This window comes from Salvelinus sp. IW2-2015, unplaced genomic scaffold, assembly GCF_002910315.2.
Source record: "Salvelinus sp. IW2-2015 unplaced genomic scaffold, ASM291031v2 Un_scaffold7102, whole genome shotgun sequence".
Classification (NCBI taxonomy): domain Eukaryota; kingdom Metazoa; phylum Chordata; class Actinopteri; order Salmoniformes; family Salmonidae; genus Salvelinus; species Salvelinus sp. IW2-2015.
The window spans coordinates 17985-31091 of NW_019948362.1; the positions used below are offsets into that span (position 1 = coordinate 17985).

The 13107-nt window shown below is 44.8% G+C and overlaps 2 pseudogenes; one reads left to right on the forward strand and one right to left on the reverse strand.

Annotated features, from left to right (window-relative positions):
- LOC112079169 (sperm-associated antigen 17-like) overlaps positions 1-2595 on the forward strand; it is a 20360-nt pseudogene extending 17765 nt beyond the window's left edge.
- A 72-nt stretch (positions 2596-2667) lies between these two features.
- On the reverse strand, positions 2668-11028 carry LOC112079170 (dystrophin-like; annotated as a pseudogene).
- Positions 11029-13107: the final 2079 nt, after the last annotated feature.

Genomic DNA, 13107 nt, shown 5'->3' on the forward strand with positions numbered 1-13107 from the left:
TTACTGATATGTAGCTCTGTGTGTGTTCTCCTGTAGGGGACGGCTCTCATGGTGTCTCTACAGGGAAGCAGCAGCATGGCGGTGGTATTGAGCCTGGCAGTACCCAGGTGGACGTGGCAGGGAACCCACGCAGACACAGAGTCAAGCTGCCAGCCTCCATCCTCAGCTCCAAACCCTTCAGCGTGCCCAACCAGCAGGTAACACATGCACGCACATGCACACACACACTGTGACGTACATACATATACACACACACACACTCACACACACACGCAGACGGGTGCACACACTAGTGTTCCTCACCCACCCAGTGAGAGGTGCATATGTCGATTGAGGAAATGTTTGTGACTGTAGGTGTGAATGTTGTGAATTGATGGGAGTGGGCTGGGGGACATATGGGAAGTGTGTGACTGTAGGTGTGAATGTTGTGAATTGATGGGAGTGGGCTGGGGACATATGGGAAGTGTGTGACTGTAGGTGTGAATGTTGTGAATTGATGGGTGGGCTGGGGACATATGGGAAGTGGTGACTGTAGTGTGAATGTTGTGAATTGATGGGAGTGGGCTGGGGGACATATGGGAAGTGGTGGACTGTAAGTGTGAATGTGTTTGAATTGATGGGAGTGGGCTGGGGGACATATGGGAAGTGTGTGACTGTAGGTGTGAATGTGTTGAATTGATGGGAGTGGGCTGGGGGACATATGGGAAGTGGTGTGACTGTAGGTGTGAATGTTGTGAATTGATGGGACTGGGCTGGGGGACATATGGGAAGTGTGTGACTGTAGGTGTGAATGTTGTGAATTGATGGGAGTGGGCTGGGGGACATATGGGAAGTGTGTGACTGGGGCCTAGATATAATCTGTATCATGGAAGATCTGAGCTCTAGCGCCATTGAAATTTAAAGGGCAATGTTCACGGAGACTGCTTTCACGGGAAACACTGCATATGTCGGATCAGTCAGAAATGACCTTTCACATTTTAGTGCTGCTATAACGTGGATCTTTCGCGATATGGATTTAGACGCCACAAGACGGTGTTATCCTGCTGAGCTAAAGCCTAGGCTGTAGCCCAGGGAGCTAACACAAGTCTTCTGGTCGGTTAACACTAATGTATCTGTCRTGCCAGTTCAATAAGTCARAGCTTACTGAGCTAGAGCCTAGGCATTACCATGGGGACCTAACACGAGTCTGGCTCTCAGTTCCTGTGTGTAGAGGAGCCGGTGAGGAGGAAGGTGAAGACTGCGTCTGTGACGGGGGGGCAGCTCGTCCCACGGGGGTTTGAGCTCCTCCCAGCAGAGGTCCAGTTTGGGGCCCTAAAGGAGGGCTGCACCTACAGCGTCCCCGTGCTCATGAAGAACGTGGGCTTCCACACCTGCAGGTCAGACCAGACACATAGATAGAAACAGATCCATGAACAACTAGTGTGGCTGTTTGTGGACATGTCTGTCCCAGATMGTGGTGCAGTGAAAATGACAAGGTTTAAGGTCTTGGTCGTCAGGGTGTGTTCTTCTCCGTCTATGTTCTGGTAAGTTCAGCGACTGTTCTGTGTTGTGGTACTTTAGGTTCAGTGTGAAACAGCCATCCCCTGGTACTGGAATCAGAGTCATCTARACCCCTGGACCTGTGAGTTCTACTGAGCAGAGTGATAGTTACCGTAGTCAGCTATTCACTTCCTGATATGACTAAATTGACGCCTGACCTTTGTTGCAGGTGGCTGCTGGGATGAAGACTGAGCTTCAGGTGGAGCTGTGTGCCATGACTATAGGTCTGGAGGAGTCTGCAGAGGGAGAGGTCTACATCTCCCACCACATCCACATCAAGACTGAGACTGAGATCTTCTACCTGCCTGTCTTAGCTAATATCCTTCTCAAATGGCTTCTAGTCCCATTTTATTTGGATAGTCCCTACGGGTAACTTCCTAGGTTTATCAATATTCCCTATAGAGTTGGTAGCCTCAGTGATGTTTTCATTGTGCAGTGAGAGATCTTACACTAGTAGTGTAATGGTTATGGTTATAGAATAGCTAAAGTGAGGACATGATTGGTTTTTAGAGTTAATGGCAAAGGTCAAAGTTTCTCTCAGTGAAAGCAGCGATGGTCTCTGTTGTCCCCTCCTTAACAAGTGGTCTCACCCATCCTCCCTCAGCGTATGTATGACACCAGGACCAAGGATCATACCAACGGGCTCCAGACAGGGGTATCCAAGGTCCGCCTCATCTCCTCCACCCCCTCAGTCAGACGTGMAGTGGTCCTCCCTCYCAGACCTCTTCTCTCCACCATCTGAACACTGGAACTAATCACTCTCTAGAATGCCCTTCAAGCCAATCAGAAACCAGTATTCAACAATGCCATGGTATAAGAACAGGAAGTCATGTCTAACGGATGCTAAGGGCTGTTAAGGGTTTTACAAACGTTCACTCCCCACTGAAACGGGATCTTTTCCTTCCACTTCCAGGTGAAATTGAATCAGACGGATTGAGACAGTTTATATAAAACTACTTTCATCGTGCTTTGGTGTTTTAGTCACATAGTGCCGTTGTTCGATGGCTGTTGAATAGAATACAATGAATCTTAGCAATAAAGAACCGTGATATAACACATTCCTTGTTTTTCCTGTGAGTGAGGTGGTGTGTGTGTGTGTGATGGCTTTAGAGAAAGACAAGGAGGAGCTCAAGTCAACATCACCGCTTTATTGATAGACACAGTAAAGCATTTTTATAATACAGTAGTAAGGCATATATTTGGTGGAATTTGATATGTTGTGAAACAAATGAGTTATTGAAAAAGATGGATAATACAACTCCAGGGTTAGAAATGAATAACGCAGTGTATTGGATTAATGAATCATTATCTTTGATCATGCTGCTATACCATGGTGCAAAAACAAATACAAAGGTGTTGTCATGAAACTATAATATAATCCTGAAGAATACCTTCAATTGGTTGGATTTTAAATAAGCATGGGAATATTTAATCACCTGTGATCTCACACACACTGATAACGCCCCCACAGCATGCAATTCCATAAAGGAACACACAAATGAAACAAAACAAATGCATTATCACACAGAAGATCAACTCTAGTCTGTCCAGGATGGATAACAGTAGTGCACCCTGGTCCAGTTTCCTTAACATGTCTGACATTTCATTTCTATGTCTTAATGAACTGCTGAGGACAGTACAGAGTCTGTATCTGAACACATTCAGATTGGAGGGAGTCATTCCATTTCAAAACATGGATGGTATCTTTAAGATGGCATCCAGCTATGCTGAGGACACTACAGTGTACGTATCTGGAGGGAGTCATTCCTCCATTTCAAAACATGGATGGTTTCTTTAAGATGGCATCCAAGCTATGCTGAGGACACTACAGTGTACGTATCTGGAGGAGATCCTTCCATTTCAAAAACATGGTATCTTTAAGATGCATCCAACTACAGTAGAATATTTTCTGCACCTTCCTAGGAAGGGAAATAGGGGATGGATCAGAATGAAAAAGAATGTGAAAGTTGGGTTTGACCAATTAAAACGAGTAGAGCTTGCATTACCGGGCGTTCTAGAATCATACACTTGTATCTTAAAACACTCCCAATCACACTAGGAGAGAACTCAGATCAAACCAAATAGATTTCAAATCAATAAAATAATCTCAGGATTACAAACAGCTGAATGTCACACTGTACCGTAGCTCTATTTTAAATGGTATTAATTAAATTCCATAATCCTACAAAAGCACTATGAATAGCTATTAAAACAGCACTATTACTTTCTTTCTGTCAGTGTTAAAGGCCCAATCCTTAATTTGAAAAACAACAATAACGGCTGTTAATATCCCAATTGCCCTTCAGTATGTGCTCTATGGGTCCTCATGGTAGATTCAACACATAGGAGTGGACCAGAGCTGCGGTGAATGCAGGCAAAGGCATAGATCATATTATGATCATCAAAACGACACTACTAAAGAAAAAGATGACCTATGACCTATGGATGGATGGATGGTTTGATAAACAACAAGAGGTGCATCAGCCCAAAGCAAAAGCTATAATGCAATGTGGAAAATAGATTACCTTACACACACACACACACACACACATCCTTGCGTACCAAGACACACACAAACGTGCATACATACACACAGTCAGTCTCTCTACGCTGAAAGGGTACAGGATGACTGCATTGCCTTTACAGTATATCATGTTTTGTGTTATAATAAACATAGTTTTGTAATATAAAGCACCCTTATGTTTACAATCTTTCTTTTGATACAAATGTTGTGAAATGCGCTCCATACAAAGAAATGGAAATACGTTCACAAGATTTACACATACTTTCTTTTTCTCTTATTTTTTTATACAATTGCATAGAAGTTTAAAAACCTGCCTTTTGTTAATAAAACCATTTTCAATACTTTTAAGAACTACTGAAATCACAAGTTTTGTAATGCTGATCCTTCACAAAAATATATGTATTTTTCTCTTTGTAAACGTGTCCAATCCAGTTGTTTTGACTAGAAAAGCATGCGGGGGGGGGGGTTGGGAGTGGGTAAGGGGCGGGCCCTCGTCTGCCGCTACTCGCCGCTCTGTTCGTCCGTCATCACGTTGACCAATGACTCCATGGCTCGACCCAGGTCATCTGCCATGTGGAACAGACTGCCTACACTCAGTCCTGGAGAGGAGGGACAGAAGGGACCGTCAGACAGACTAACAGACAGACAGACTGACAGACAGACAGACACTCTCACCCAAATATTAAACACGCATGAATGCATATATTAAAATACTAACGTAAACAATCCCACCCCACCCCTCGAACAAACACTAAAATACACCAAGAAATATAGGAATAGAGAGAAAGAGAGGAATAGGGAAGAATAGAGAGGAATAGAGAGTAATAGAGAGGAATAGAGAGGAATAGGGAAGAATAGAAGAATAGAGAGTAATAGAGAGGAATAGAGAGGAATAGAGAGGATAGGGAAGAATAGAGAGGAATAGAGAGAGAATAGAGAGGAATAGAGAGGAATAGGAAGAATAGAGGAATAGAGGAATAGGAAGAATAGAGAGGAATAGGGAAGGAATAGAGAGGAATAGGGAAGAATAGAGAGGAATAGAGAGGAATAGGGAAGAATAGAGAGGAATAAGAGAGAATAGGGAAGAATAGAGAGGAATAGAGAGAGAATAGAGAATAGATAGGAATAGGGAGGAATAGGGAAGAATAGAGAGGAATAGAGGAATAGATAGGAATAGGGAAGAATAGAGAGGAATAGGGAAGAATAGAGAGGAATAGGGAAGAATAAGAGAGGGAATAGGGAAGAATAGAGAGGAATAGGGAGGAATAGAGGAATAGGGAAAGAAGAATGAAATAGAGAGAGGAGAGAAGAGGAGGGAGAACTGGCCAGGAGAGGAGGGTACAGTAGACGGGGCTGGTGACCCCACTGACCTCTCATTGGTTTCCCCTTCGACCTCCTGGGTCACAGAAACAGAACAGGGAAGAAGGAAACAAAGAGAAAGGAGGGAACAATCAGAGGACTGAGAGGAAAAGGGTCCATGTACTTCAAGAGGTCAAAGTGTAGAATGAATAACAGTACTCAAGATGCCACTGAGGCTGATCCTACTGTTTAGATCATTAGGAGAATGAACCTCCTGGACTGGAGTTCTAATATGAGGTGATGTGTGCATCTATGGAAATTGATTGTGTCTGTGTGTGTGTGCGTCCTACCTTGGCTGTGTGGGAAGGAGTTGTTTAGCTGCTCCATCACCTCCTCTAGCCCCAATGCATCTTGGGACGGACTCGACAGCTCATCGTCACCTACAGCAAAGAAAATGATTACAACCAGTACAATGACTTCATAGGGAAACGTATTTTTAAAACCAGTACAATGACTTCATAGGGAAACGTATTTTTAAAACCAGTACAATGACTTCATAGGGAAACGTATTTTTAAAACCAGTACAGCATCAACCTGACCAGAGCGTCCCAACAGATGACATAACACTGTAACAACCAGCCTGGTCCAGTGGGCTCATAYCTGGTGATATTGTGCTGAGTGGAGTTCCAGTCTCACCCATAGTCTCTGTAGTCTGGCTGCCTGCGACACGCATCAGAGGCAGACTGGTGTCCGAGCGCTGGGACGAGGTGGAGGGAGAGGACAGGGCTGTACCGTTCACCTTGGAGTCAGTCTGGAGATAGACAGCAGGCATTACTCCACACACTCATCAGTCTGGAGACAGACACAGGCATTATCACACACACTCATCAGTCTGGAGACAGACACAGGCATTATCCACACACTCATCATCAGTCTGGAGACAGACACAGGCATTATCCCACACACTCATCAGTCTGGAGACAGACACAGGCATTATCCACACACTCATCAGTCTGGAGACAGACACAGGCATTATCACACACTCATCAGTCTGGAGACAGACACAGGCATTATCCCACACACTCATCAGTCTGGAGACAGACACAGGCATTATCCCACACACTCATCAGTCTGGAGAGACACAGGCATTATCCACACACTCATCAGTCTGGGAAGACACAGGCATTATCACACACTCATCAGTCTGGAGACAGACACAGGCATATCCCACACACTCATCAGTCTGGAGACAGACACAGGCATTATCCCACACACTCATCAGTCTGGAGATAGACACAGACATTATCCACAAACTCATCAGTCTGGACTGACATTATCCCACACACTCTCAGTTGGAGACAGCCAGGCATTATCCACACACTCATCAGTTGGAGACAGACACAGGCATTATCTCACACACTCATCAGTCTGGAGATAGACACAGGCATTATCCCACACACTCATCAGTCTGGAGACAGACACAGGCATTATCTCACACACTCATCAGTCTGGAGATAGACACAGGCATTATCCACACACTCATCAGTCTGGAGACAGACACAGGCATTATCCACACACTCATCAGTCTGGAGACAGACACAGGCATTATCCACACACTCATCAGTCTGGAGACAGAGACAGGCATTATCCACACACTCATCAGTCTGGAGACAGACAATTATCCACACACTCATCAGTCTGGAGACAGACACAGGCATTATCCCACACACTCATCAGTCTGGAGATAGACACAGCATTATCACACACTCATCAGTCTGGAGACAGACACAGGCATTATCCCACACACTCATCAGTCTGGAGATAGACACAGGCATTATCTCACACACTCATCAGTCTGGAGATAGACACAGGCATTATCCACACACTCATCAGTCTGGAGACAGACACAGGCATTATCCCACACACTCATCAGTCTGGAGATAGACACAGCATTATCTCACACACTCATCAGTCTGGAGACAGACACAGGCATTATCCCACACACTCATCAGTCTGGAGCAGACACAGGCATTATCCACACACTCATCAGTCTGGAAGATAGACACGCATTATCCACACACTCATCAGTCTGGAGACAGACATTATCCACACACTCATCAGTCTGGAGACAGACACAGGCATTATCCCACACACTCATCAGTCTGGAGACAGACACAGGCATTATCCACACACTCATCAGTCTGGAGAAGACACAGGCATTATCCACACACTCATCAGTCTGGAGACAGACACAGGCATTATCACACACTCATCAGTCTGGAGAAGACACAGGCATTATCCCACACACTCATCAGTCTGGAGACAGACACAGGCATTATCCCACACACTCATCAGTCTGGAGACAGACACAGGCATTATCCCACACACTCATCAGTCTGGGACAGAGAACAGGCATTATCCCACACACTCATCAGTCTGGAGACAGACATTATCCCAACACACTCATCAGTCTGGAGACAGACACAGGCATTATCCCACACACTCATCAGTCTGGAGATAGACACAGACATTATCCACACACTCATCAGTCTGGAGACAGACACGATTATCCACACACTCATCAGTCTGGAGACAGACACAGGCATTATCCCACACACTCATCAGTCTGGAGACAGACACAGGCATTATCCCACACACTCATCAGTCTGGAGACAGACACAGTGTATATACAACAGTATGTGGACATGTATAAAATCAAGCATACAACCATGCAACATTTCTGCCCTGCTAGAACTGCCCCGGTCAACTGTTGTTGTTATTGTGAAGTGGAAACATCTAGGAGCAACAACGGCTCAGCTGGAAGTGGTAGGCCACACAAGCTCACAGAACAGGACGGCCGAGTGCTGAAGCACTTAGCGTGTAAAATCATCTGTCCTCGGTTGCAACACTCACTACCAAGTTCCAGCCAAGACCTGTTTGTCGAGAGCTTTATAAAATGGGTTTTCATGGCTGAGCAGCAGCACACAAGCCTAAGATCACCATGCGCAATGCCAAGCACGGCTGGAGTGGTGTAAAGCTCGCCGCCATTGGACTCTGGAGCATGGAAACGCATTCTCTGGAGTGATGAATCATGCTTCACCATCTGTCATTCCAACGGACAAATCTGAGTGTGGTGGCTGCCAGGAGAACGCTACCTGCCCAATGCATAGTGCCAACTGTAAAGTTTGGTGGAGGAGGAATAATGGTCTGGGACTGTTTTTCATGGTTGGGCTACGCCCTTAGTTCCAGTGAAGGAACAGCATACAATGACATTCTAGACGATTCTGTGCTTCCAACTTTGTGGAGAAGGCCCTTTCCTGTTTCACATGACAATGCCCCAATGCACAAAGCAAGGTCCATACAGAAATGGTTTGTCGAGATCGGTATGGAAGAACTTGACTGGCCTGCACAGAGAACCTGACCTTAACACCATTGAACGCCTTTGGGATGAATTGGAATGCCGACTGCGAGCCAGGCTTAATTGCCCAACATCAGTGCCGTCCTCAGTAATGCTCTTGTGTCTGAATGGAAGCAAGTCCCCGCAGCAATGTTCCAACATCTAGTAGAAAGTCTTCCCAGAAGAGTGGAGGCAGTTATAGCAGCAGAGGGGGACCAACTCCATATTAATGCCTATGATTTGGAATGAGATGTTCAACGAGCAGGTGTCCACTGTCTTTTGGTCATGTAGGATAGATGGATAGATAGACAAACGACAGAGTCATTTTAACTGGTTTTGGACTCTGTGTCTGGTGTGATCTGGTGTGTGTGCTCGCATGTGTGTGTCCTTTCTGTATACTGCGTGTATACTGTGTGTATAGTGTGTGTATACTGTGTGTGTGTGTGTATACTGCGTGTATACTGTGTGTATAGTGTGTGTGTATACTGTGTGTATAGTGTGTTTTGTGTGTGTATACTGTGTGTGTATACTGGTGTGTATAGTGTGTGTGTGTATACTGTGTGTATAGTGTGTGTGTGTGTATACTGTGTGTATACTGTGTGTATAGTGTGTGTGTTGTGTATACTGTGTGTACAGTGTGTATACTGTGTGTACAGTGTGTATACTGTGTGTATACGTGGTGTATACTGTGTGTATAGTGTGTGTATACTGTGTGTATAGTGTGGTGTGTGTTTACTGTGTGTATAGTGTGTGTATACTGTGTGTATACTGTGTGTATAGTGTTGTGTGTATACTGTGTGTATACAGTGTGTATACTTGTGTGTACAGTGTGTGTTTCAGTACCTGTTCCAGTAGCTGTCTAAGTCGGTATAGCTGTGACTCCAGTTGTTTGTTATGGTCCTCCAGGATCTGCATGCGAGCCTCCAGCCGTCCTTTGTGCTGCCTCAGCAGTTTGGCCTCGGCGATCAGCTCGGGTCCCGCGGGCTCTGGGGCGAAGCGGGCAGCATCTCCGGGGGTGAGGGGAGCGGGGACAGACCCTTGTGGTCGTGGGCCTTCTTCAACTTGTCATACTCAGCCTGTAGCTTCCTGAGAGGGAGCGGACAGCGGTTAAGAGCGTTGGGCCAGTAACCGAAACGTCACTGGTTCGAATCCCCGAGCCGACCAGGTGAAAAATCTGTTGATATGCCCTTGAGCAAGGCACTTGACTGACATGTACACAACGGGACTCGACTCTAGCCTGAAATCCAGAACCTGTTTCCTAACATTCCACTCCGTGATTTACCAAGGAGTTGAATATTACCTCAAACAGACTGGTACCCAYGCTAACTCAGCTCAGTCTAGTCAATTAATCCCTCAATCAAATGATTTTGTATCTGTTTTACAACAACATCAGTCACAAAGTGCTTTACAGTAACCTGGCCTAGATCCAWAAACCTCACTATCAACTCAGTTTCCACTAGTTACCACAGCCACAACGTCAAAATTGGCTATAATATCGTCAAATGTCCTTTTAGGTTTTAATTTAAGATTAGGCATAAGGTTAGCAGTGTGGTTAAGGTTAGGGTTGAGGTTAGGTTTAAAATCAGATTTTTTTTTAAATAGGTGGGGTTTATGACTTTGTGGCTGTGGTAACTAGTGACGACCTATCAACCCACAAGACAACCGTAAACCGACTGTCTGACAACTGTAGAATCGTCTGGATCCAACATGGACGTTCGATGGAGAAGCTTGTCTACATCAGTTTGTCTGTGTTGGGATCAGCTGGTATGAATGTGTCACACTGTTCCCCTCACCTGTTGTCTGACTCCAGGTCGATGAGCACCCGCTCCAGCTCCCCCTTCTCCTCACTCTCCATGGAGATGAGGATCTGGGCGGGGCTGCGTGGCTGGCTGAGGGGAGAGCCCTGGTTCAGACTCTGACAGTAGTGCTGAATCAACAGGTGTTCATCATCACTACAGTGATAGAAGGAGGGAGGGAGAAGGAGAGGGGGGGACATACACACAGAGAGAGGTTGCTATTAGCTACCAGTCACACCTAACAGCCTCACAACGGCCAGCCAATCAACTAACAACATTCATTTTCAGTGCCACAAAGACAGAGAGCCAGAGAGACAGAGTGGAGACAACCAGCTATAAATTGACACATTTACCACAGATTGTTGTTCAGTATTCAATTATATTTGATTCAATTCAATGTTCAATTATCCACTCTGACAAATACATATCCTTTGAGATGTAGACCTGTTGGCTTGGGGGTAGGGTTAACGTTGTGATATCATTCTGGCTGTTACTATGATGGTTAATAACTCTCCTGTCACATATACTGTAGCTATATGATGTCATATAACTCATCCTGTCACTATACTGTAGATCTTATCTATGAGTGTATAACTATCCTGTCACCTGTACTGTAGTCTATAGCATGTTGACTAACTCATCCTGTCACGTTACTGTTAGCTCATATCAGTGTTATAACTCATCTAACACGTCACTACTACTGTGGTCTATATGATGTTTATAAACTCATCCTGTCACTGTACTGTAGTCATATGATGTTAATAACTCATCCTGTCACTTGATCTGTAGTCTATATGAAGTTTATAACAGCTCCTGTCTTTAGTCACTATACTGTAGTCTATATATGTAATTAACTCAATCATGTCACTGTACTTGTAGTCTAGTTATGATGTTATTAACTCACCATCTGCCAACTATACTGTAGTCTATAGTGATGTTCATACTCATCCTGTTCACTGTATGTAGTTTATTGATGTTTATAACTGCATCCTGTCACTTTACTGAGTCTTATATGAGTCTTATAAACTTCATCCTGTCACTGGACTTGTAGTCTATATGATGTTTATACTCATTCCTGTCACTTACTGTAGTCTATATGCATGTCTATAACTCACATCCGTTCACTGTTACTGAGGTCTATATCATGTATAACTCATCCTGTACGACATGCATATAACGGTAGTCTATTCATTATGTTATAAACTCATCCTGTCACTAGTGTACTGTTAGCTCTATATGATGTTTATGAACTCATCCTGTCCCTGTCACTGTGCTGTGGTCTTAGGGCTTAATATAGGAGCCTCTGTAGGTTCATATTGACATGACACTGTCTAGTGACATTTGATGTTGAAGCGTGTGTTGTCTGGATCATTAACAGCTACCCTCTTTAGGTTTTAATCCCTCGTGTTCTTTCTCTTTCATTTCTCTTCCACTCCTCTCCTCTCTCTCTCCTCTCTCCTCTCTCTTCCTGTCTGTAGGCCTGCGTCCTTCCCCCAGCTTTCCCATGACGACACCCATTCACGCATCGAGCATTACGCCAGCCGGTAAGATAAAGACACGACACTCACATGTATTTACGTAGTTAGACCCTAATCTCTCACCCTACTGATTGACTGTAGATTACTGTGTCTGAGAGTATAGACTCACTCACATGAATGTTGAACTTTAGACCTAGTTAAACCAGATACAAAACAGGCATTCTCGTGCAATGCTTGATTCCACCTTCAGTAGAGGTTTTTCTCCCCCTGTTTACTAAAACTAGTGAATCTTTACTCTGTAACCGTTTACCTGAGGCTTGTACCATGGTATTCAGCCCAGAGTCAGGGTCTACCACTGAATTGCCCTGGAACCAATAGAGATGGTATTCAGCCCAGAGTCCAGGGTCTACCACTGAATTGTCCTGGAAACAATAGAGATGGTATTCAGCCCAGAGTCCAGCTCTACCACTGAATTGTCCTGGAACAATAGAGATGGCTTTCAGCCCAGAGTCCAGGGTTCTACCACTGAATTGCCTGGAACAATAGAGATGGTATTCAGCCCAGAGTCCTGGGTCTACCACTGAATTGTCCTGGAACAATAGAGATGGTATTCAGCCCAGAGTCCAGGGTCTACCACTGAATTGTCCTGGAACAATAGAGATGGTATTCAGCCCAGAGTCCAGGTCTACCACTGAATTGCCCTGGACAGTGCTACTCCTTCTGTACTAATGGTAGTGAAATGAGTGGAATGTGACTACTGAAATGAATGTGTCTCCCCCCACAGGTAGCTGAAATGGAGACCTAATGGATCTTATCTGAATGACAGTATCTCACCCAATGAGAGCATGTGAGCCCACCTCTTCCTCTTTCAATCCTGTCGTTGATTGGCTTGCTTTGTGAATTGGCTCATGGGTTACGTATGAAGCTGTTGTTGCTCTGTGAGGTGGTTCTGTCTAGAGCAGTCATGAGTAACACTTGGAGAGTCTCCTACGGATGGTTTTTAAAGGTTCAACAAACTATCAACAAACTTAAACTAACGTTAAAAAAACTATCACACAAGAACTAAACTATCAC